At 40.7% G+C, this 24,684-nt stretch overlaps 2 pseudogenes; both read right to left on the bottom strand.

Moving 5' to 3' along the window:
- Positions 1 to 778: 778 nt before the first annotated feature.
- On the bottom strand, positions 779 to 19,460 carry LOC101602529 (annotated as a pseudogene).
- Positions 19,457 to 23,475, bottom strand: LOC123456514 (annotated as a pseudogene).
- Between the last annotated feature and the right edge of the window lie 1,209 nt (positions 23,476 to 24,684).

Raw genomic sequence — 24,684 nt, 5'->3', positions numbered from 1 at the left:
ATGCTTACTTTGTCACTCTTTTCCCTCAAATGCTAGTTTTTCTTTTGACAACTTTTACTCAAATATAAAAGGTATGAAATATAAAAAAGCTCTTGCACTGCACCCTCGGAAGTATACAATTCAAGCTCTTTAGTACAATCTACACACTGGTAAATCCATCAAATCTTGAATGGTTCAATAATATACAAAGTATCAGGGAACAGAAAGAACTAAAACCCACTTCTTTTTTGATACATGTAAGATTCAAAGATTCAGTATAAAGGAAAACAATAATTTTGGCTCTTCTACTTCTGCTTGTCACTACACTTATTAAAATGCTCCTGAACAGACATGTGTGTTTTATTATTCCAAGTAGGCTTTAAAACCTCAAAACAAGCCATTCAAACAAAACAGCTCATCAGAAAGATTGTCTGTTTTCTATCTCCCTAACTCCAGTTAACTATGAAGTTGATTTTTTTTAGTATTATTTATTTATCTATTTATTTGAGAGTGACAGACACAGAGAGAAAGACAGATAGAGGGAGAGAGAGAGAATGGGCATGCCAGGGCTTCCAGCCTCTGCAAACGAACTCCAGACGCATGCGCCCCCTTGTGCATCTGGCTAACGTGGGACCTGGGGAACCGAGCCTCGAACCAGGGTCCTTAGGCTTCACAGGCAAGCGCTTAACCACTAAGCCATCTCTCCAGCCCATGAAGTTGATTTTTATGACATGACTCCAAACACTGAGCAATGACAACAAATGATGGGTCCAATTTCTTCATAATCCTTTTTGTTATGTCATACTTGGTCGAACTCAGTTGCGGAAGCCAGTATCGACACTCCAAACCAGACTGTGTATCGCTGTATGTGGTATGTGATGACTTGAACATCAATGGGATTGGGCTTCAATTTGCCACCACTCAATGCCTTACTTAGCTTCAGCCAGACATCTATAGTTCTTTTCAAATGTCTTTGCAAGAGACATCCAAAGTCCCTGAACATGGTTGAACCTCCAGAGAGGACAATATTCTTGTAGAGAGGACATCTGACATCAGTAGGGCAATTCTGAATTATTTCATCTACAACTACTAATATAGGTTGTGTAAAATCTGGATTAGCAAATTCTAAATGAAAAATATTTCAGGTCTCAAGAATTTCTCATAGCCAATGTAAATGGAGAATTGTTTCTTGGTAATAGCATTGATTCCATTGTACTGTTCAATCCACTTTGATACAACTGTGTCATACTTGTCAAATTCTTTCACTAAATCTGGACAGACATAGCTATAGTGTTCCTTGATTGCCTTAGCAGTTTCCAGGACCTGTTGTGGAGGGATCCTAACTTCTCAGTCTCTCAGCAATTGCTTAATAAAATACACTATATCTCATCTTGCAATTGGAATGTGTTTGAGACAGCTGCCAATTATATTTCCTTCAGACACAGGAATGACATGAGTGACTCCTTCTCCACTGTCTATCCCTGTGCCTGTCAGCATCCCTCCCCTTACTTGATAGAGGTCCTGGATGCAACTAACGCAATAACAACCTGCACAACAATGTATAAGCAAGGAACAGTGAAGGACTCAAACATTATTTCAGCAGTATATTCCTGGTGTTCAGGAGTATTCATTCAGTGGTGGTTTAGTCAAAAGAAAGTAATGGTGGGCTGGAGAGATGGCGTAGCGGTTAAGCGCTTGCCTGTGAAGCCTAAGGACTGCGGTTCGAGGTTCGGTTCCCCAGGTCCCACGTTAGCCAGATGCACAAGGGGGCGCACGCGTCTGGAGTTCGTTTGCAGAGGCTGGAAGCCCTGGCACGCCCATTCTCTCTCTCTCTCCATCTGTCTTTCTCTCTATGTCTGTTGCTCTCAAATAAATAAATAAATAATTTTAAAAAAAAAGAAAGTAATGGTCATCAGGTTCCACCCTTAAATATTTAAAGATCACTTGCTCCATAAACCTTTCCATCAAGTCCATATCTTGAACTATACCATGGTGGATTGGCCACTTTGTTGCATAAGTATATCTTTGTATTGCTTCATCACCAATGAAGAAGTATAGGTTATCAACACCTTTTAGCACACTCCTCTGAGCTTGATTGCCTACTTTGGCTGACTGCTTAATAGCAATTCAGGATGGGATAATAAACTGCGATTCTGTCTTTTCTGTATTTCCAGCATATCCTAGTTTTGTAATACTAGTGCCACATTCTACCACACAGGATGACAGCTGTTTCACTATCTTGTCAAACTCAATCTTGATCAAACTCTCTGGGCATGGGCAGCAGAACACAGCCAACCTTGATGCCAATAGCCCAGTTCTAACAATGTTCTCTGCAGTATTTCCTTCCCCTTTGAAAATTCAAAAGCCAATACAATTCTCTATGAAACTAGCATTTTGAAACTCTCACCATATTAGTCAATAAAGCTTGGCTAAGCATTCCATAGGGCTTCTGCAGTCACAAGTTCCAAGTTCATACATATTCGTGCTCTATCTCAGAAGTTCCAAAAAAACAAAATCCACATGGTCAAATTCATCTCAGCAAGACCCCACTTCTCATGTACAAATTTTCTGTTGTAGTCAGCTTTACATTGCTGAGATGAACATCTAAACTAGATGTGGTTTATAGGAGGAGTATTTTATTTCAAGCTTACAGATATGAGGAAGTTTCATCAAATGGAGAAAGAAACTGGCTCCTATTCACAAATCCAAGAGGAGAGATGACACTAAGTAGCCAGTATCACAAGGGAGCATAGCCAGAATTCAAAACCACTCTGCATTCCTTTAGGCTGGAATTTAGAACTGCCAGAAGTAACATGTCCCTGCCCCTGTAGCAGGAGTCTGCCTCCTAGGGGCTGAAGCTCACACTCAAATTGAATAAGCCACCTGAATCTATGGAGGACATACATTTGAGTTACCATAGTCTATATAAGTTTTAGGGCCTGAGCTGGATGCTTACAAAGTGAGTTTGGGAAGTAGGAAACTGAGATTGGGCTGAGTTCAAAACATAATTGGGTTATATTCATGAGTACAGCAAAAACGAGTATCTTGAATAAGACTTTGAATAAGCTGTTTCTCTTCATAAGGAAAAATATTTTAGATAGTTAATTGTCATACTTTCAAAGAAATAGTATTTTCTAAAGTAAGTAGCTGCCAAAGAGGAAAATCAAAATGGAGTAGTGTTGACTCAGCACCCTTAAGTTAGAATCAGGTAGCATTGCTCACTTCTTTTCATGGTGATAAATATTGAACCCGGGATTTACATATGCTAGGCAAGTACTCTGCCCCTGAGTTATACCCTTTGCCCAGGAAGCATTCTTAAAACATGCCTCAGACAGGCCTGAAGTTGAAATTTGAAAATGAACTGTAGACATACCCACCACCACCTGACCACCTCCAAATGTAAACTGACCATTACACTGGGCTAAACCATTATCCTGAAACAGTGTTAAGCTCTGCTTATTTCCAGGCCCCTTCTCCACAAAGATGAGGCTAAGACTGTATCCAATACCTTACTTATAAAACAACTTAATTTTTGCTGGTGTCAACCATAATTCCTGACCAACAAGTGATATAATTGCACACTCTCATTGTGGTCTAATGCTATAAATACTGCTACCATTTTGTAAAATTTCTGAGCACAATCTCAAGGCTGCTTGAATCTGTGTTTTCCCTGATTTATTCTAAGTAACCACAAATAAATTTTCTTCATTCTTATCATTGTTGATTTTATTCCCAGTTGACCAACCTATAGTTATTTTTGCTTGATCTCAGTATTCTCTCACTTTCTCCCTCTCTCTCTCTCTCTCTCTCTCTCTCTCTCTCTCTCTCTCTGTGTGTGTGTGTGTGTGTGTGTGTGTGTGTGTGTGTGTGTGCGTGCGCACGCGCGCGCACGCATGTATGTGCATGCACATCCATTCCCTGGTGCACAAGTGAAATTCAAAAAACATTCTCAAGGTATTGGTGCCTTCCACCTTATTTTAGACAGCTTCTCTCTTCTTGCTTTTGTACTGAGAAGGCAAGACTAGTTAGTTTATGAGCTTCAGGATTCTCCCAACTCTACCTCCCATTGTTGAAGGCACACTAGGATTACAGATGCAACTGCTACTTAGATCCTGCTTTTTCTAATATGGGGATCCAAACTTGTCATCAGAGATGGCTGTGCTTTTAACAACTAAGCTATGTCCCCAGCCCCACAGTCTCAGTTTATTTTTTTTATTGGTGCATGTCATAGTATGTGGTGTGTTGTGGTATGTGTGTGTGTGTGTGTGTGTGTGTGTGTGTGTTGGATGCATGTACATGTGCATGCACCCCAAGCTTAAATGTACAAAGGTCAGAGGAGGACATCGGGTATCCTCCTCTATCACTGTTTCATTTTATTTATTTGAGACAGAATATCTCACTGAACCTAGAGTTGCCCATTTTATGGTTAGACTGGCTCTGTTACATTCTCATTGCTAGGATAAAGCACTAGATCAAAAGCAGATGATGGGAGGATTTTTATTTATTTATTTATTTATTTATTTATTTATTTATTTATTTATTTATTTTTGGTTTACAGTCCCCAGGGTAAGCTTCACTATGGCAGGGAAAGCATGACATGAGCAAAGGGTGGACATCACAACCTGCTATAGCGGGTGGAAAACAGCAGCAGAAGACTGAGTTGAATTGTAGCAAGGGGGGAGCTGGCTGCAACACCCCCAACAATACACCTCCATCATCAAGGTTCTACCTTCAAAATTGTCATCAGATGGAGACCAAGCATTCAGAACAAGAGTTTATGGAAAACATCTGATTCAAACCACCGCTCGGCACTGGGATTATAGGCATATGCATGCTTGGCTTTATATGGGTGCTGGGGATTGTGCAAGTACTCTTACCGACTAAGCAATCTTTTAGTCCTGGTATCAGTAATTTTTAACATAGAGAGACTATGCCCAGTCCTAGCATTGTTAAACAGAAACAAAAATTTATGATAATTTTGGTGCTCAATATGAGTAATCCAAGGCAGGGGGTTAAATAACTATCCAAATTTCCATGAACAGTTACTAACAAGCCTGAAATTGATCTCTGAGGCCTTGACTAAAAATGCAGGACTTGATGCCTCCCACACCTCATACACACACCAAAAGCTACTAGAATTATTTTCTGCTAAAATGAAAGCTTTATAATATAATAACAGCACAGAAAAATTGGAGCAAACTCCATCTACATATTGCTTGAGCTGTTTCTAGTTTGTTTTTTTTTATTATGTGATATTTTTCTTTATTTGTTTTGATTTGCAACTGCTTCCTTGCTTTCTCTAAATAGCTTTTGTTTCTTTGGAGCCTTCCTGAGCAAGATATGTGCCCTTTCCTTATTCTGCTGGGTGTTAGGCCTTTATTTGCAATGAGAAAATACCTGACAAAGCAGCATAAAGGGAAGAAAAAATATTTTGGTTCATTGTTTCAAAGAATTTAATCCGTAATCTCTTGATCTCAGGCCCTTGGGTAGAACATCATGGTATGTGGAGTGTGTGGAAGAGGAGATTACCTTTAAGGCAACTTGGAAGCAAAAAGAGACCGAGAAGGGCCCCTGGAGAAAATATGGCCCCAAGGACATTCCCTCAGTGACCTACCTTTACAGTCAAGCCCCACCTTTTAATATTTCCAGAACCTCCCAAAGTAGCATCACCAACTTGTGAACAAATGTTCAACACATGAACCTGTGGGGGACATTTCATATTCAAACCATAAAATGCAGCAATCACTTCTACCACCAAGAGACTTTGATTTTTGTTGAAAAAGATCCAGGAATAATATCAAAATAGCCTGGGGCCAAAAGGATTCTGCTACAACCATTTTGTCTAACAGAGCAATTTAAATGGATAGAGTGCTTCAGAGATTGCTTAGTGGTTAAGGTGCTTGTCTGCACAGTCAGAAAACCCTGGTTTGATTCCCAGGTACCCACGTAAGCAAGATGCACAAAGTAGTGCATGTGTCTGGAGTTTGTTTGCAGGGCCTGAAGACCCTGCATACCCATTCGCTCTCTCTCTCTTCCCCCTCTATCTATCTACCTCTCTTTTTCTCAAATAAATAAAATTAAATTAAATTAAAAGAATTTTTAAATAAGCAGAGGCCCTAGAAAATGTCTTTTTCCACCAGGCCAGAGTTTTGAGTTATATAAGCTAGCCAATGATACTAAAGCAATGTAATTTGGTTTCATTACACCCATCCCTCACACTAATTTTCTCCTGTTTTTATCTTTCTTTTCCCTACTCCTTACTCTCTTCTCTTTGCAGAGGCCTGAAAGCCCTTTTGGTGGTCTTAACTATAATTGTTAGCAAGAATTTTGCTAGAAATGCAATCACATTCTACAGTGGGAACATGTAATGATAATTCATTCTCAGCAACATAATTCTCAGGAAAATTGTAAGACAAATCACTATTAACATAGTCATATTTGAAATGTATTTGAGGGCCTGTCAGATGAATCTCACTCTCAGACCTTGTCTAAATCAAATAATCACTTAGATTTGTTCAGGCTCTAAAAGTTTTTTTTTTTTTCCTATGTCAAAGGATCTGGCACTGTATTTGAGTGAACATTACAGAAGGAATCCTGCTGAAGTCTGAAAAAGCATTCCCTGCAATAAAAGTGCACATCTATATTCAAAATAATACAATATTTGATACTGTGCCCACATAATATTCTTTTAAATGGAGCCCTAAGTAGTGAGGGAAAGATCTGAAATTCACAGAGACAATCACAAATGTAAAAATCATTTAGGATCTAGTTTCCAAACAATATTTCATTAAAATAGTATATTTTACACCAAATACACCTAAAATAATGCAGACTAGAATCATCTGGCATTGTAATTGACCAAGGTCCATTTCTCATTATTCCGATCATTTCTCAATATTCTAGATGTTAGACTATACAAGACAAAGCCATATTGACAAAAAACAAGTGCCTTCATTAGCCAGAACATTTCTAAAGTCCAAATCCACTTCTTACTGGTATATTTGATATACATATTGTCCAATATCATGACATTTAAATACCATTTGGGGGTGATTTTGAGAAACAGATTGTACAGGTTGTCAACTGGGTGTCATTACCTATTGAGTTCTCTGGATCTGTAGATTTGGCTTGAAACTGCAGTTTTATTTATAGGCAAGGAATGTGTTGTACAGCTTCCAGCAGTTTAGAATCGAAGCAGTTAATTATAAAAAGGTACTAAAATGACAATTGCCCAAGGAAATTTTCTGGAATCAATACTTATCTCCCCCAAGAAAAGTTACTTTTCCATTTCAGCTAAGATCTTTTGCTAATAATAAGACTATCAGAATTTTAGACTTGAATCACAATTGAATAAGTTAAAAATTTTCATCATTATGTCACCTGCCCTAAACCTGTCTCAAAGATATCTCTGAAATGTACTGTAAGGTGAATAGGAAAAATTAAACTGAGAAGGATCATTATTATACATTTTTAGGGAAGTACAAAAGCAAAAGAAGGAAAATTGATACGCCCATATTGTCTGAGAACCCCTGTGGTGGGTCTGGAAGAAATATGAAAAGATATTTGGAAAGAAAAGAAAAGAATGTACAGAACGTTCCTACCATATGGAGGGCAAGAGGGATTAGGGAGGGGTGAAGTGGTGTGCCCCACCTCTCAGCCCTGTTAGGCCAAAAGGAGGGCAGATTTGCCAGAACCTGCAGGTTCAGGGGTGATGAATGGGCAGGCAAGAAGCTCACCCTGGTAAGGGTCTTCTAACCTTAATGTAGTGGACTTCATCTTCCAGCTCAGGTGAGCCAGAGTGAGGGCTCATTGGTCTGGGCTAGAAGCTATCTCTGGAAGAGGCCAGCCATGGTGCCAAGCCCTGGGGTCTGAATTTGACCAGCTCCAATGATAGGATTAGCTTTGCCTTCAAGGAAAGGAGACCTCTCTCCCAGGAGGGGCTCAGGTTGTTTTGGAAAAACACAGGTGTAGGGAACTCTGTTAGGCAAGAGATGAGAAGTCAAATCATTCTTTAATCACGAGCAAAGTAGAAATTGTGAAGACATTCCTGCCTTTTCTTTTGGGGCCCAGTTATCCTAAACTACCTAGCAAAGCTGCCTGACTTCCTCTCAATACCTCTTTGCATACCTTTGTGCTAGAATTCAGATTGGTCACCAAATACACCTTTTAGCTGGACCCCAGGATCTACCCCCAATGACACCTTCTCTAGTCAGGCTGATGAAAACCCAAGTTGCAAGCTTTAATAAGACACCTGAGTCTTTGGGGACATACATTCAAGCTACCATGTTCAATGTAATTTCCCCACCAAAGCCTGTCCATAAGCCCTAGAAAAGAGCATATAGCCTTATTAATGAACTCTAAGATTCCTCACACATTTTGTTCAAGAACTATTTGCAATTATATTAGTGTACTTACTTAACATATACATTTCCTCATAAGACTCTAAGCTCTAGTTATGTAGATCAGGCTTACAGGCACTTAATACATGTTTGTTGAATGAAAGTAAAAATTTCAATGAATGAACCTTAACTCAGAACTAAACTGTTCTTTGTAGATTACCTACTGACTAATATTGGGTTTTCTTCTACAATATTGATAATTTATAGTAGCCACATCACTTCTTATGATGGTCAATCTGTTAACTTGATTAGTTTGAGAATTTCCTATGAGATTAGTAAAGCATACCACTGGCTTGTCTGTGAGGGTATTACCAGAAAGGAAGAACTAAGTGAGGAAAACCCACCTTTAATGTAAGTGGCACCATTCCAATGGCTGGAGGGGAATAAAAGGAATAAAATAGGAGAAAAAAAAAAAAGAAAGCTAAAAGTGCCATACTTCCCATCTTCTATGTTTCCTATCTACCAAGATGTGACCAGCTCTTCTCAACCACACACTTCCACTGCGATGAGGTTCTGTCTAAGTGTATATGCCATGTTGCAATAAATTTAACCCTCTGAAACTATAAACCAAAGTGAATCCTTCTTGCCTTAAAATTTCCTGTCAGATAGTTTGTCACAGTATGTGAGGAGTGACTAATGTACTTGGCTATTTGGGGTTCTTTATAATTTATTTAAAGTAGTTGTTATTATCCAAGTAATTACCTGCAGAAAATGATCAGGCAAATCCAAGGAGTCAAAGAAAAACATATTAGTGGTTTCTAGAGACTTGGAACAGGTAGGCACAAGTGTGGGCATGAATTTTTGGAATCCTTGCTTATCAATATAACTGAAAGTTAAGACGGATTCACAGATACAGAAGAGAAGCAACAGGGCTGGAGAGATGGCTTAGCAGTTAAGAGCTTGCCTGTGAAGCCTAAGGACCCAGGTTCGAGGCTCGGTTCCCCAGGTCCCACGTTAGCCAGATGCACAAGGGGGCGCACGCGTCTGGAGTTCGTTTGCAGAGGCTGGAAGCCCTGGCGCGCCCATTCTCTCTCTCTCCCTCTATCTGTCTTTCTCTCTGTGTCTGTCGCTCTCAAATAAATAAAATAAATAAAAAAAAAGAAGAGAAGCAACAGATGAAGACACCCAATTAATCTGACAACTTTTAAACTTTATTCATGATAGAGAAGCAGCTTTTTACAAAATACCAATGATTTCCTAAAATGTGAACTTTGAAAATCGAAATATAAAGTTGTAAACAAGTAATCATAGTAGCTTCATTCAATATGAAAAAGGTATAAATAGCCAAATTGTCCATCGATGGATAAACAAAACCAAATATGATTCAGCTTCAAAATGGAGCCAAGAACGTGATGCATGGTACCACATGATGAACCTTCAAATAGTATGCTAAGTGAAATAAAACAGGTAGAAAGGTTCATGTGCTATATGATACTGTAATGACAAAGGCAGAAACTTTACTTGTGTATTCTCATGTGGCCTTCTGGCTTCTAAGCAGATACTTCTGTAATACCATCCCTCCTCAGCACATACAAATTGCTTATCTGGAAAGAAAATGCAGAAACTGCCCCAGAATGTCTAATTCACTTTTGAGAAAAAGAGAGTGAGGCAGCACTTGAATGTAAAAGAATTTATATAGCATACCTCACTGTAACCTTTTAGTGCCCTCATAAGATGCCTTAACTTCCCTAACACAATGTCACCTTCCTGAAAATGGAGAACTGGGATTGAAAATTTTCTGTTTTCCTGAGAGCCACCCTTGAATTAATGTATTTTTTTCTATTAATTTCTTTATAAGAGGTTCATGTTCCAGAAGCGAGCAACATAAACCTTAGATTTAAGTTAGTTTCATTTGTAAGAAGTATCCAGAACTGGCAAATCTATGGAGTCTAAAAATATATTAGTAGTTTCTAGGGACTTGGAATAGGTAGGCACAAGTATGGATATGAACTCTGGATTGCCATTGTGCATGGGAAAATTTTTCCGAAACTGTTACCAGTTTTCACCCCTAATCTTGATCCTTTTTCCCTCTCAGAATTGTGAAACTAATAACAAGGTCAAGTGAAAAATGAGTAGCTAATAAAACTTTTGTTCTTGAAGAAGAATAGGAAAAAATGAGAGAGTGCTGGTGAGACTGCTCAATGGTTAAAGATACTTGCTTGCAAAGCCTGGTGGCCCAGGTTCCATTCCCCAGTAACCCATATAAAGCCAGATGCACAAAATCACGCATGTGTCTGTGGTTAATTTGCAGTATGTATCCATATTTACTTTCTTTCTCTCTTTGTTTGCCTCTCTGTCTCTCTCTCTCTCTGTGTCTCTCTCTCTGTCTCTCTCTCAAATGAATAATTTTTTTAAAAAAAGAAAACAACATGAGAGATAAACTTGTGATTTGAGTTCTTGAAATAGTGAGGACTTGGAGGTTATAAATAAAGGGTAAAAGAAACATGATGGAAGGATAGCTGATAAAGGGAAGGAATATCCAAAACTTTTTCTAAGACTACAAAGACTTTTCAGGAATTTGGGTCTCTACTTTTTTATGGTTCTTTCTGTTGGTTTCATGGTAATCAAGTGCCATGGGACTGGAGGGGGTGTGGTCATTTTGTATGTACATGGGATTACTCGGAAGCTAGAGTCTGTCAGTTTTCTGTGAGCCTACCTGAAGAAGGGCTTCTGGTAGCCTGAGAATAGGTAGCCTGTTCTCAAATTAACAAGATTAGAGTGAAGCAGAAATTCAGCTAGATCACCTAGACAGTTCTAGATTAGGGCATGGTGACAAAACAAGATAAAGTTTACATAGAATTGTAAATGTACATAATGCATTTGAATAGCACATTTTAAAACCGTTATGGTAAATTTCATTATTGCATATACATGTTTTACCACAACAATTTAAATCTCAAAATTAAACTGAAATCAAAATTCACAAGTTCAAAGCACACAACAAAAGTAAGCTATTAGCCCAGGGTTATTAATTTGTTTTAATTAGAGTATGTAAACAGAATGGAAATATCTATAAAACAAGAGTATGATAACCTTTTGACATACCACTGAAGCCTCTGGGCATAATGTAATCATTCAGTTGTTCTGGTTGTGCCAGATGCCAGAAGTCAAAGGTTAGAGAAAGTCAAAGTTCACATTCCAGGCCACTGTTGCAGGTGTGCTATAAATCTTGCTTTCTAATACCCCCTACTCCATTTTGAAAAGCTCTTTCATTGTTGCCTTGATCATAACACCAAGAATTTCTATAGTATTGTGTAGCTTAACTTAACCCACTCATTCATTCATTCACTTATTTTTTTTTCTGTCAGCATTGCATAGATTTTAATATTTCATTGTTAATTTTTTTATTAGTTTTCTATTGGGCAAGTACAGGCCATTTGGTACAATTATTAGGCTCATCCATGACCTAGCCCCTCCCCATTGGCCCCTCTTTGTTGAAGTGTATGGGTCGTGCATTGTGGGGTTAGCCCACAGTTATTGGTATGATAAATGTCTCTGTATATCATGACCCAACATGTGGCTCTGACATTCTTTCCGCCCCCTCTTCCACAAAATTTCCCTGAGCTATGTTGGGTTCATTTTTGGTCTGCTTCAGTGATGAGGTGTTGGGGGCCTCTGAGGCTCTGGCTCTCTGATTTAGTAGGCATTGATTTTTCTCTATGTTGGTCTCCTTCCCCCTTGTGCTGGTATCCGGTTCATCAGGAAAACAGTACCCTTGCTTGTTTCGCCAATTTTCCTTAGTTTCAGTTAGGGCCCTTTTGAGGTATGATGGGGTGGCTTTCTCCTTAGGATCTGTATCTATCTGAAAAAAAGAAGCAGATTCTCCAACAGAGAGTAAGTTAGCACCAGGTCAAATGAGATAACCCTTACTTTTTTTATAGAGTGTTTAATAGGTGTAGGCCCTCTTGTACTCCATGATTGATGGTAACTTGATATTGGAGAGTGGGCTTATGTTTGGATATGGTTCTGACTTGTTTCCCAGTTTCAGCTATGGGTCCTGTACCACTGAGGGGATCAGTTAGCCAAATCAAGAGCAGTTGGTTCCCCACCATGGCTGTGTGCCACTATTGCACTTGTGTGGGCATCACAACAGGTTATTTGCTGCTACATAGGTTGGACCATGAGTTGCGTGGACAGATATTGGTCGTTTCCCCCAGTCGCCCATGTAGCACCTTCTGGCACTAGACACGCTGACTGTCTGGGGACTGACTCTCTCCTGGCTTCCAGCCATGCCATTCCATTTTATATGTCAGCTGCATATGGTGTCCTCAGCAACAGGGTCTTACCACTAACCTTTGGTGGGTCATCAAGTACTCTGACAGAAATCTGTCATTCTTTTAGAAAACCTTGTAAGTTTCTCTGATCAAAAGCTTGTTGTGGGTGATAGCCCCATGCTGGTACTGGGAGTTACAGGTCAGTGCCCCCTGAGAAAATGAGGGAAAAAGGTAACTAATATATAGGAGTTAGAGAGGCAAGAGAGAGAGAGGTAGAGGGAAAGGGAGGGAGGGAAGATGTAGAGGATTTAGGTTAGACTTGATCCTACCCTCTCCAGTGTCTTGTGGTTCAGGTGTTTCCTGTAAGGGCCTGGTGAAGGTTCAGCCATTTGGTCTGCCTCTTAGGAAGTAGAATTTTATGGTACCATTGCTGTTTGGGTCTAGATTAGTGTTTCCCACCCTTTCAAAGCCCTCCCCTCCCTCCCTATCCCTCCTAGTGTCTAGTCCATGAAATGCTTGCTGGGTATGTAAGGTACCTTGGGTAGATTCAGGTTAGGTGCTGTAAATGAGTGAGACTATGTCATTCACTTATTTATTTATTGAACACTTACTGTGCTCCAAATACTTTAGCCAGACAAGGTCATGTCAAGACTGACACTGTCTAACTGTCATAGAATTTACAGCCTGGTGGGTATATGAACCTTGGTAAAATATTCATGGAAATAAGTGGACCATTATAAACTATGCAAAGTGCTTTCAGGATAAAGTACTCAGTGATAAAGCAACGTACAATGGGGTTCAAGAATGATGTAATTTAGGGCATCAAAGGAAGCTTCCTTAAGCAAATGGAATTTAATCTGGGATTCAAACTATAAACAGAAATCAGCCGGGGGGGGGGGGTAGGGATATTTTGAAGATGTCTGCAGCTGCTGACATCCTGTTGGAGGAGACCTTTGGAGAGGGTAGGAGGGACAGAGAGAAGGTGTGGACAGCTGAATCATAAAAAAGTACAAAAGAGAAATGGATTGGGGCAAAGCAGAAGATGGTGATGGTCAGCCATTGCAGGACCTTCCAGGCCTAAAGAACATTTTTATCTTTGTTTCACTGAGCAGCAGAAAAGATGTTAAGCCTTTTAAAAAGAAGAAAATGATGTTAGCCCTTAGTATCCATAGGGAATTAGTTCTGTTGTGGGTAGTAAAGGCTAGGTTGGTCTTGTTACCAGGGGCCTGGGGGTACCCCTTTGTGGGATTTACTCTCACTAATTAAAAAATAGCTAGGCATGGCGGCTCATGCCTTTAATCCCAGCACACTTGGCTAGCAGAGGTAGGAGGATCATCAAGAGTTTGAGGTTACTCTGAGACTCTGTAGTGAATTCCATGTCAGCCTTGGCTACAGTGAAACTCTACTTTGAAAAATATTACATATATATGTATACATCCATATATATGTAATATATATATATATATATATCCATATATATGTAATGTGTGTATATATATGTATGTATATGAGATAAAAAATGGACTCAGAGGGAAATCCGAGGGCAATCTTATTGGAATTTGAGAGAAAAACCATAAGGGAAGCAAGTTGTAAACCTTGTCAGCTTCTAGGAAGAAGGAAGTAGGTATTAGGAATAGAGAAAATCATGACTTTTGAGTTTGAGTTTAGCACTTGAGGTCAGTGTGCAGCTACATGGAGGATGGGGAGGTCTTCATAGAAAGAGTGAGAAAACCAAGATTGTCTGAGCAAGTGTGCCTAGGAATTTGGCCAGGATCCAAAAAAGGGATAGAAAGAAAGAAAAAGGAAACATACTTTTTAATTTAAAAGTCAAATATGGATAGGTGTAGCAGTGAGGATCTGTAAGCAACTGCATTGAGGCAGGGGCCTCTGTGATTTTAAGAACATTATCTCATTAAGAGAATAAGTATTCATCCTACCTCCTTACTAGTCTGTAGGTGAGGGGTGGTCTCTTGGCTTGATGATCCTGAGATTTACTTGGATTTACTCTTAAGGAAAAGGAGTATAATCTTGGATTTTTGGTAGCTTAGAATATCATCTCTCCACCTAGGGCCGAGAGGTAAAATGCAAATCCTGTTCTTTTGATCTGGAAGAAGTAGATTTTCCTCAACAAAGCTCTGATGCCTCCAGCTCTTCCCTTTACCAGGGAAAGGGGAGGTGTATTCCAAAGCTGATCATGGGGTTCAGCTTCAATGGTCTTCAAGCCTGCTAAAACCTGTTTATCTACGTCAGTCTCAGAGATTAAGAGACCAGATGGAAATCTCTGCCCAGTGTTTGCACGTTTTTGTCCCAGTGAAAGAGTTCAGAGATGAGACAAAGTAAGGAATTAGGGAGAAGTTTTATTACATAATGAAAGGACATACCCAAAGAATGAGTGCAGGCTTCACAAAAGATAGTGGCATTGCTCATAATTTTGGATAGCATCTTATGGGCAACATTTAATACAAGGGAGGACTCATGAGATAAAAGGGTAAGGGAGAAAGGGAATTCCAGGTATTGACTAGGAAGTTCCTGGAATTGTATTTACTCCCCTTTTCTATCCTTTCATGGGATTTTGGGGTGTGTCTTGGCATCAGATGTGATGATTTCTCAATTGTCAACTTGACAGGATCTAGAATCACTGAAAAGACAAGTACCAGGGATAACAATGAGGGAGCTTCTAGGTTAGGTTAATTGAGGTGGGAAGACACTCCCTCTGAGTGACACCATCCCATGGGCTGGGGTCCCAGACCCAATTAGAAGAAAATGGAATTGTTCGGGTTTGGAATCCTATCCTCCCAGAAAAATCTACTCTCTCTACTTCCATTACCTCTTACTTTAAAAAAATAAATTTTATTCTTTTAAAAATAAAATAACCTACAGTAAAATAAAATAAAGGCGAAAGCTAGCTGGGTCTCAGCATTCATCACCTTCTGTGTGTTGTGGATGCAATATGACCTGCTGCTTCATGCTCCTGATGCCATTCCTTCCTTGCCATGATCCAGGCTGTATCCCCTCAAGCTGTAACCAAAATAAACCCTTTCTTCCTTAGGTTGCTTAAGAGGTATTTTGACATAGCAAACATGAAAAGTAACTAATATAGATGTATACAGGAACAACTAGTTTTTCAAGGTTAATAATATGGTGATGCTATTACAAAGAAGCAAAGGATAATTAGTGGTTCACTTAGCCAGCCATGTTGATTCTAGCCAGGTGTGTGTGTGTGTGGGTGTGTGTGTGTAAACCTCATGCATGTTAAGCAAACACTCTATCACAGAATATAATATGTGTGGAGTGGTTGATGGTGTTGAATACAGCAGAGACTGTAGATCAGCTGAAACCCGAAGACTATCCCTGACCTCTAACAGCATGGAGGCATCAGCAATCTCATGAGCACTGTTCTGTTGCTGTGAAAGAGATGAAGCCACATATGAAGGAACTAGATGGTTAGGAAATGAGGAAACAGTAACAATGTGTAACCTTTCCTCGAATTTTAACAGTGAAAGGCAGGAGTAAAATGAAATAAGCATTAACAGGAAAGGGTGGAAGCAAGGAATGGGCCTTGGTCTTTGACTGGATTTGGTTTCTTAAGGAATTCTACATGGAGCACTCTGGGCTGTGCCTAACCTCTGACACATAGCTTGGCTATGTTCTCCTAGAAAAATACAAGCCTCATCAACAGCAGCTAGATCTCCTTCATGCAAAATTTGGGTTGCCTCCAAAATGCAGCAAAAGAAAACAGGAGCTTCTGTCTTGCTTTCCTTTCCCTCTCTAGACCTTCTTTTCTTTAGTTTTTTCTTATATTGGCCATCCTCCCTTCCATGCCAGCTCACCTAATATAGGTCTTCAGTAATTTGTTTTTAATTTAATTTGAGAGAGAGTATGTGTGTGTGTGTGTAAGAGAGAATGAGCACACCAGGGCCTCCAGACACTGCAAATGAACTCCAGACACATGTGCCTCCTTGTGCATCTGGTTTATGTGGTTCTGGGGAGTTTTTTCTGGGTCCTTAGGCTTCACAGGCACGTGCCTTTAACCACTAAACCATCCCTCCAGCCCAGTACAACAACTGAACACAACTTGCTACTTAGCTTTTGCTCTAGCTCACAGACAGCCTTCCCTCCCTATTTGATATATTGCTCTTTTGTACTCATTGTGTTCTGGGAAATCCTACATATATATATATATATTTACCATGCCCTAAATTTTGTCTCTTCTTACCTTTACTCAAGCTATTTCTTATTATTATAATACTTTCTCCTCATCTCTACTATTGAAATTGTACCCAACTTTGGCTTAAACTGGATACCACCCCTAAGTACAAGCTTTTGCTGCTACCTACTCTACTCACCATTTCAAACATAAGTACAGAAGGTCCCCAATTTAGGATGGCTAAACTCACAATTTGCCAGCTTTGTAATGGCTCTTTCAAGTTTTTATTTGGATCTTTTCCTGGACTATTAATATGCAGTCTGAGCTTCTGGACAGAAGCAGCAACCACAGCTCCAGTCAGCCTTGTGATCACAAGAGGAAAACAACCCTATGTTCTACATTGTGCTCTGTTGCTGACCTGTGATGAACAGTAGTTTAGGTGTAATTAATTTGGTTTTGATTTCTGATTTCCACCTACAATGTATTTCTTAGGAATACCTCCCATCATAATTAGAGAAGCAGCTGTACATCCTCTTCACTGGGGAATCTCACACAGAAGTGGAGGTAGTTGTGATCACAAACATTACCAATGGGAATTTACATGGTTTTTATCTGTGTGTGTATGTGTGTGTCTATGAGTGTGTGTGTGTGTTTATGTTTGTCATATTCTTTACTGAATGGTCTGAAATTCTCAAGGAACAGAACATAGTCAATTTTAGATCCACCATGGCACCCAGCTAGGTCCTAGTACAGAGAAGTCCTTCAGCAAATGCGTACTCACTGATAGATCAATGGAAAGAAAGTAGGAAAGAGCTGAGGAAGGGGGCTATACTAAATATTTTCAGTGTCTACAATATCAGAAGATCTCTCTCTTTCAGGCACATTAACTAAAGGTTATCCCACTTCTCTGGTTACAGTGAATAGCAAGTGATTTGAGTGCTAAATGATTTTTCTGAATAAAATAAACATACTGAGAACTGAAATCTGAGCCTCTGCCAAGCTCTGAAAAGTTATTTAGTTTAAATCTTTCCTCCACACACTTTTTAATTTCCTCCAGACCAGGCTCTAGTGTCCTTTCAGTGGTGTTGCAATACTATTGCAACTAGTTTATCTGCATTTAGTCTCCTTCCACACACAAATCATCCTTTCCTTAGTATGTCATCATTTTTCTCTAAAACACTTATTTTTATTGCATAGTCACCTAACAATGACAAATATTGACAAGGCTGTGGAACTAATGAAATTCTCGCCCATTGTTGGTATAGGTAGGAATTGATATAACCACTGTGGACCATGACTTGACAGTAACAAGTAAAGACAAACATATTCCTACTCTGTGACCCCATTTCCCTACTCCTACTGTATGCCCAAGAGAAATGAGAATGCATGTCCACCAAAATACATGTGCACAAATGACCATAATCAGGGCTGAGGGTGTAGCTCAGTGCTAGCTTGCTTGTGTAACATGCATGAGAGCCTGGGTTGTCTCTAACATCTGAAAACAGACACATACAAGAATGTTCTCAGATGTTTTATTTGAATTTTGGGGGGTGGTTTCAAGGTAGGGTCTTCCTCTGGAACAGACTGGCCTGAAATTCACTATGTAGTCTCAAACTGGCCTCGAACTCACAGTGATCCTCCTACCTCTGCCTCCTGTGTGTTGAGATTAAAGGTGTGCACCACCATGTCCAGCACAGATGGTTTATTTATAGTAGCTCACAACTTGAAACAATACATATGTCTGTTAATAGGAAAATAGATAAACAAAGTAGAATTTGTTTTAATTGAATTCTATCCAGCAATAAAAAGGAACAAATAACCTATCTCCAAAAAAAAGTGAACTGGAAGAAGCCAGGCATAAAATAATATGTATTCTATGATTCAATTTATATGAAGCTCAAGACTAATTAAACAGCAATACAATAATTATTGAGGTAACTATTGATGGATAAAGTACATGTGGGGCTCTTTGTATGTAATAGAAATGATCCATATCTTTATTTGGGTGGTAGTTGTATGGATGCATGCTTGTTAAAATTCATCAAACTGCCTAGTCATGGTAACATGAACTCATAGTCCAACATTCAGGGGCCTAAAGCAGGCCAATCAGCAAGTTCAAGACCAGATTGTTACTACATTGTGAGATCCTCTCTCAAACCAAACAACAAAATTCAGCAAAGTGACAGTTTGTTTTATGTAAATTATACTTCAAGTAAAAATGAACAAGCTCATATTAACCAGGAAAATTTTAAAAATATTTTTGAAAATATTGTATTACTCAGGGTTTTCTAGAGGAGCATAACTGATAGATGAATTGTCTTAAAGGGAATTTAGTGGATTAATTTATGGCAGTCCAACAATAGCAGGTTGCAGGCCTGAGAGTCAAGGAACCAGGTAGCTGCTCAGTCCACAAGGCTGGATGCATCAGCAGTCCAAATCTGACACTGAAGGCCTGGAGGTGTCCTGGAGAGACGCTGCTCCTCAGTCCATGCTGGTCTTTAGTCCACACTAGTCTTCAGTCCACACTGGAAAGCAGCAAGCATCAAACAGCAAGTAGCAAGCAGCACTGGCAGCCAGGTGGGAAGAGGAGATACTTTCCTTCCCAGAGCTTCCTTACATAAAGCCTCCCCACCCTCCTTTCTCAGCCTGTCAACTCAAGGGCATCAGGAGCCCAAAGTGGCCAGGGGGAAGTCTTACCTTCCAGTACAATAGAATGTTCATTGTGCCCCTTGGCAAATGCACTCCCCCACCTCTGGAACCAAGACCTCTATGCTAGTAGAGAATAAGGTTGCAGGAACAGGAAGCAAAAAAAAATTGCCTAATAGGTCACTTGGGGCAATGGTAAGCAGGACAATTCCCATTTCCACTCCTTGATTCCTAGACCCATGATTCTGGGCTATAGGAGAAACAGTACCATATATAGGATGCTGATTCAGAGCATATACAGTCTGCTGGGGGACATTCCCCCAGCCCTCCAAGCTATTGTCAACTAGTTTGTGCTATAGCTGTTTCGTTAAAAGGCCATCCCACCATTCTGTCAAGCCAGCTGCTTCAGGAGTGGTGATGCACATGGTAAGACCAGTGAATTCCATGATCATGAGCCTACTGCTGTACTTTCTTGGTGGTGAAGTGAATTCCTGGGTCAGAAGCAATGCTGTGTGGAATGCCAGGATGGTGGATAAGGCATTCTGTAAGCCTATGGATGATAGTTTTGGTAGAAGCATTACATGCAGGAAAAGCAAATGCATACCCAGAATAGGTGTCTATTCCAGTAAGAACAAAACACTGCCCTTTCCATGATGGAAGAGATCCAATGTAGTCAACCTGCCACCAAGTTGCTGGCTGGTCACTCTGAATAATGCTACCGTATCAGGGGCTCAGAGTTGGTCTCTGTTGCTGGCAGATTTGGCACTCAGCAGCAGCCATAGCCAGGTCAGCCTTAGTTAGTGGAATTCCATGTTGTTGGGCCCACACATAGCCTATATCTCTGCCACCATGGCCACTTTGTTCATGCACCCATTGGGCAATGGCAGAGGTGGCTGAAGAAAAAGGTTGACCACTATCCATAGAACGGGTCAGCTTATCTACTTGATTATTAAAGTCATCCTCTGATGAGGTCACCTTCTAATGAGCATTAACATGGGACACAGGTATCTTAATATCCTTTGCCCATTCAGAGAGCTCTAGCCACATATACCTTCCCCAAATGTCCTTCTCACCAATTTTCCCATTGTGCTTCTTCCAAGTTCCAGACCATCCAGCTAAACAATTGGCCACAGTCCATGAATCAGTATATAACCACACATCTGGCCATTTTTTCCTTCCAAGAAAAGTGCACAACCATGTTCACTGCCCAAAGTTCTGCCCCTTGTTAAGACTTCCCTTCACCACAGTCCATAAGATTTGTTCCAGAAAGGGGCTGTAATGCTGCAGCTGTCCACTTCTGGGAGGTTCCCACATAATGTATTGTACTATCTGTAAACCATTTCTTAGTGTTCTCCTCCTCAGTCAATTGACCATTGATTATACCCCATAATGCCATAGGTGCAAGCTTGAGGACATTGTAACAGGAGTAGCAACCATAGACATTTGGACAATTTCCTCATATAACTTACTTGTACCTTCAGGCCCTGCTTGAGCCTGATCATGAATATACCACTTCCACTTGATGATGGACTGCTGCTATGCACATCCAACTTTATGGCCTGGTGGGTCAGATAACATCCAGCTCATAATGGGCAGCACAGATCACATAGTAATTTGATGGCCATTGTCAAGTGTTCAATTTCTACTAAGGCCCAATAGCAGGCCAAGAGCTGTCTCTCAAAGGGAGAATAATTGTCTTCAGATGATGGCAGGGCCTTGATCCAGAATCCCAAGAGCCTCCGCTGTGAGTCACCTATGGGGGCCTGCTAAAGGCTCCAAACAGCATCCCTATCCACTGCTTAAACTTCAAGTACTATCGGATTTGCTGGGTCATATGTCCCAAATGGGAGAGCAGCCTGCACAGCAGTCTGGACCTGTTGAAGAGCCTTCTCTTGTTCTGGGCCCCACTGAAAACTAGTAACTTTCCAAGTCACTTGGTATATGAGATGGAGTAACACACCCAAGTGAGGAATGTGCTGTCTCCAAAATCCAAATAGGCCCAATAGACATTGTGCTTCTTTCTTAGTGGTAGGTGGGCCAGATGCAACAACTTATCCTTCACCTTAGAAGGAATATCCCTGCATTCCTCACACCACTGAACTCGTAGAAATTTCACCAAGGTAGAAGGTCCTTGAATTTTGGATGGATTTATTTCCCATCCCCTGATGCACATATGCTGTATCAGTAACTCCACAGTGGCTGCCCACCTGCTCATTTGATCCAATCAGATATAATGGAGCAATGTGACACCTTGTGGAAGGGACAGGTGATCAAGATCTGCCCAGATCCCCCGGCAGGTACTTCTGAGGAAAGACCAGGCCTGCTGGTTACTCCCAAGGGGTTGAGGAGGAGGACAAGTGTCGACGGCTCAGAACCTCTCCTAGTCACCGGAGAAAGACCACACTGAGTCAGGAGTCTTGTCGAAGCAGGAACTCGCTTTATTGTTACAGGCGGTTGCCTATATAATGTTGAGAATGAAGGCAGGGCTCTCAGGAAAGGATGAGGTGTAAGGGCCAATAGCATATCGTGACTTTTGAAATGATTGGTTCTAAGCATGCGCCGGAACTCTCACTTTTTTGCAGAGGTAGTAGGCCAGAGGCAATTAGGCACCCTGCTGAGTCCTAGCTGGCCAGAGACAGGTCGCCAAACTTTAGCTAGGCTCAGAAAGTTCCACTACACCTCGCATCCGGGCCTCTCAAGGCCCAACAAAGATCCCTGCAAACTAAGCTATGACACAGGGCTGGAGAGTTAATATAACCTTGCTGTAAAACAGTAAATCTGCACTGCTGACCTTGCCAGCTAAAAGCAAATTGCTTCTGGTGATTCTTATGGACAGGTATGGAGAAGAAAGTATTCACAGCATCAATAGCTGCATACCAGGCACCAGGAGATGTGTTAATCTGCTCAGGAAAAGAAACCACATCTGGTACAACAGTTGCAATTGGAGTAACCACCTGATAAGTTTCTGACAATCCACTGTCATTCTACAGGTTCCATCTGTCTTATGAACAGGCCAAATAGGAGAGTTAAAGGGAGCTATGATGGGAACCACCACCCCTGCATCCTTTATAGTGGTATTACTTTCTTTGATCCCTCCAGGGATTCGATACTGTTTTTAGTTCACTATTTTCTCTACTGGAGGGAGCTCCAGTGGCTTACATTTGGCCTTTCCAACCATAATAACCCTCACTCCACAAGTCAGGGAACCAATGTGGGGGTTCTGCCAACTCCTAAGTATATCTATCCCAATTATGCATTCTGGGACTGGGAAATCACTACAGGATGAGTTTCGGGACCCACTTGACCCACTGTCAGTCTAACATTTGCCTAAACTCCATTGATCACCTGACCTCCATAAGCACCTACTTTGACTGAAGGGCCATGGTGCTGTTTGGGGTCTCCTGGAATCAATGCCAATTCAGAGCCAGTATCCAGTAAATCCCAAAAGTCTGATTATTTCCTTTTCCCCAGTGTACAGTTACCCTAGGAAAGGCTGCAGGTCCCTCTGACAAAAAAAAATAGTTATAAGCTTAATATTGAAACTTTTGGGGATTGTGGGAGGATCCTTCATTGAGGGGACCCAGCCACCCCTTCAATCAAGGGGCTCAGGATATGTAAACTTGCTTAAGTCTGGAAACGGGTTAAGAGGCCTTTTGCTCTGGAGCTTTTCTGCTTATACAGATCAAACAGGAACTTAGTAGGCTTTTTATCTATTTCACTTTTGGGAATACTAAGACTAATCAGCCAGTACCAAAGGTCTACATGAGTCATACTGTTATGAGCATTATTTTTCTTACCATGTCCATTTTGGTAAATATGCTCACCTCACCTTTGGCGATTTCACCTCTTCCACTTGGCCCTTGTTACCCCTAGATCCAGTTAGACTGATTCCATCTAAGTCATCTAATGCAGCAACTGCAGCTCCCACTATGATGTCTTCTTCACATAAAAGACCAATGCCTGGACACTTTAAGTATGCTGTTGCTCCCCTCACAAATATGTGTCTTATAGTCTTAGTGAAGGCCCCATCTTCTGGATGCTTCCATTGTGGGGGCAAAGATGAGTTTCCATGGCAAATCCACCACAGCATTCCAAGTTCTCTGAGCCTTTTATTCCCTTCATCAACATTAAGCCAAGGGATATCAGGCAGCTCGAGCTCATTCACAGTAGGCCATCTTTGGATCCATACTTCAGCAAACCAATCAAATAATCTCTTGGCACCTCTTCCAATTGCATGAGCTGCAGTGTTAAATCTAAAATCTCTCCCCAATGGGCCCATGTCAATAAATTCAACCTGATCTAATCTTATGATCCTTCTGCCATCATCCCACACCCTTAAAATCCATTCCCACACATATTCCCCATGCTCCTGCCTGTCTGTACAAGTTAGAAAACTCTGAAATTCTTTAGGGGTATACCTCACCTCCTCTTGAGTCACACTTTCTACCTCACCTTTAGGAGCATGCCTTGCCTTAAGCCTTGTTACAGGGTTAGAAGCAAAGATGGGTGGGCACTAAGGAGTATCAGCACCTCCTGCAGGGAGGGTCATTGCTGGATCCTCAGACAGGGAAGGATTAATTCCCTCAGGCAAGGGTGGAGAGGGCATGACCTCAGGATTTGGGGGTGGGGATGCAACTGCTCCTAAAGGAGGGGAGGCTACATTCTCATGCAAAACAACTTCTTCAAAAATCTAAGAGTTCAGTGTCCCCAGATTCTTCAGGGTCTTCACACATCCCCATACCAAGTCACAGGAACCCAGTCTTTTCAATTAATGCCCTCACTTTAACTTCTGATAGCCTGTGAGACTGGGATTTCAGTTTACATTGCAAGTTAGCCAATCTTACAATGAGAGCTTGGGTTTGGTTTTCTGCAATTTGAGCGCTGTTCTGGCTAAAGAGGAAACTCTCCTCCAGGGCTCCTTAGAAACCTTCAGATCATGTATTTGGGTCTTAAGTTTGGAAATTTCCTTTCTGAGCTTCTGCTTTTCTCTTACTATTTTATCCAGAGATTCTAGAAGTAACCATCCAGCATCATTGTTCATCTTACTTTTCCACAAATATTCAAAAGTTTTAGATACAGATGCACATATCTTCACATGATATGACTCAAGATCACCCAATACATCTTTCTCATGGAATTCTTTAAATAGTTCACACCATGGATTATTAGTGCCCTCCTAGTTCCAGTAACAGTGCTTTCCTTATTACCAGTAAAAGCACTTTCCTTATTACCAGCAGAGTCATTAGTGACAGTGAAGTTGGACAGCCAACTGGCGAATTCCATCCTTACAATTCTGTTT

This window comes from Jaculus jaculus, chromosome X (assembly GCF_020740685.1).
Source record: "Jaculus jaculus isolate mJacJac1 chromosome X, mJacJac1.mat.Y.cur, whole genome shotgun sequence".
In the NCBI taxonomy this organism is placed as follows: Eukaryota; Metazoa; Chordata; class Mammalia; order Rodentia; family Dipodidae; genus Jaculus; species Jaculus jaculus.
Note: the sequence above shows the minus strand (reverse complement) of the source record. Positions and strands in the feature narration are given on the sequence as shown.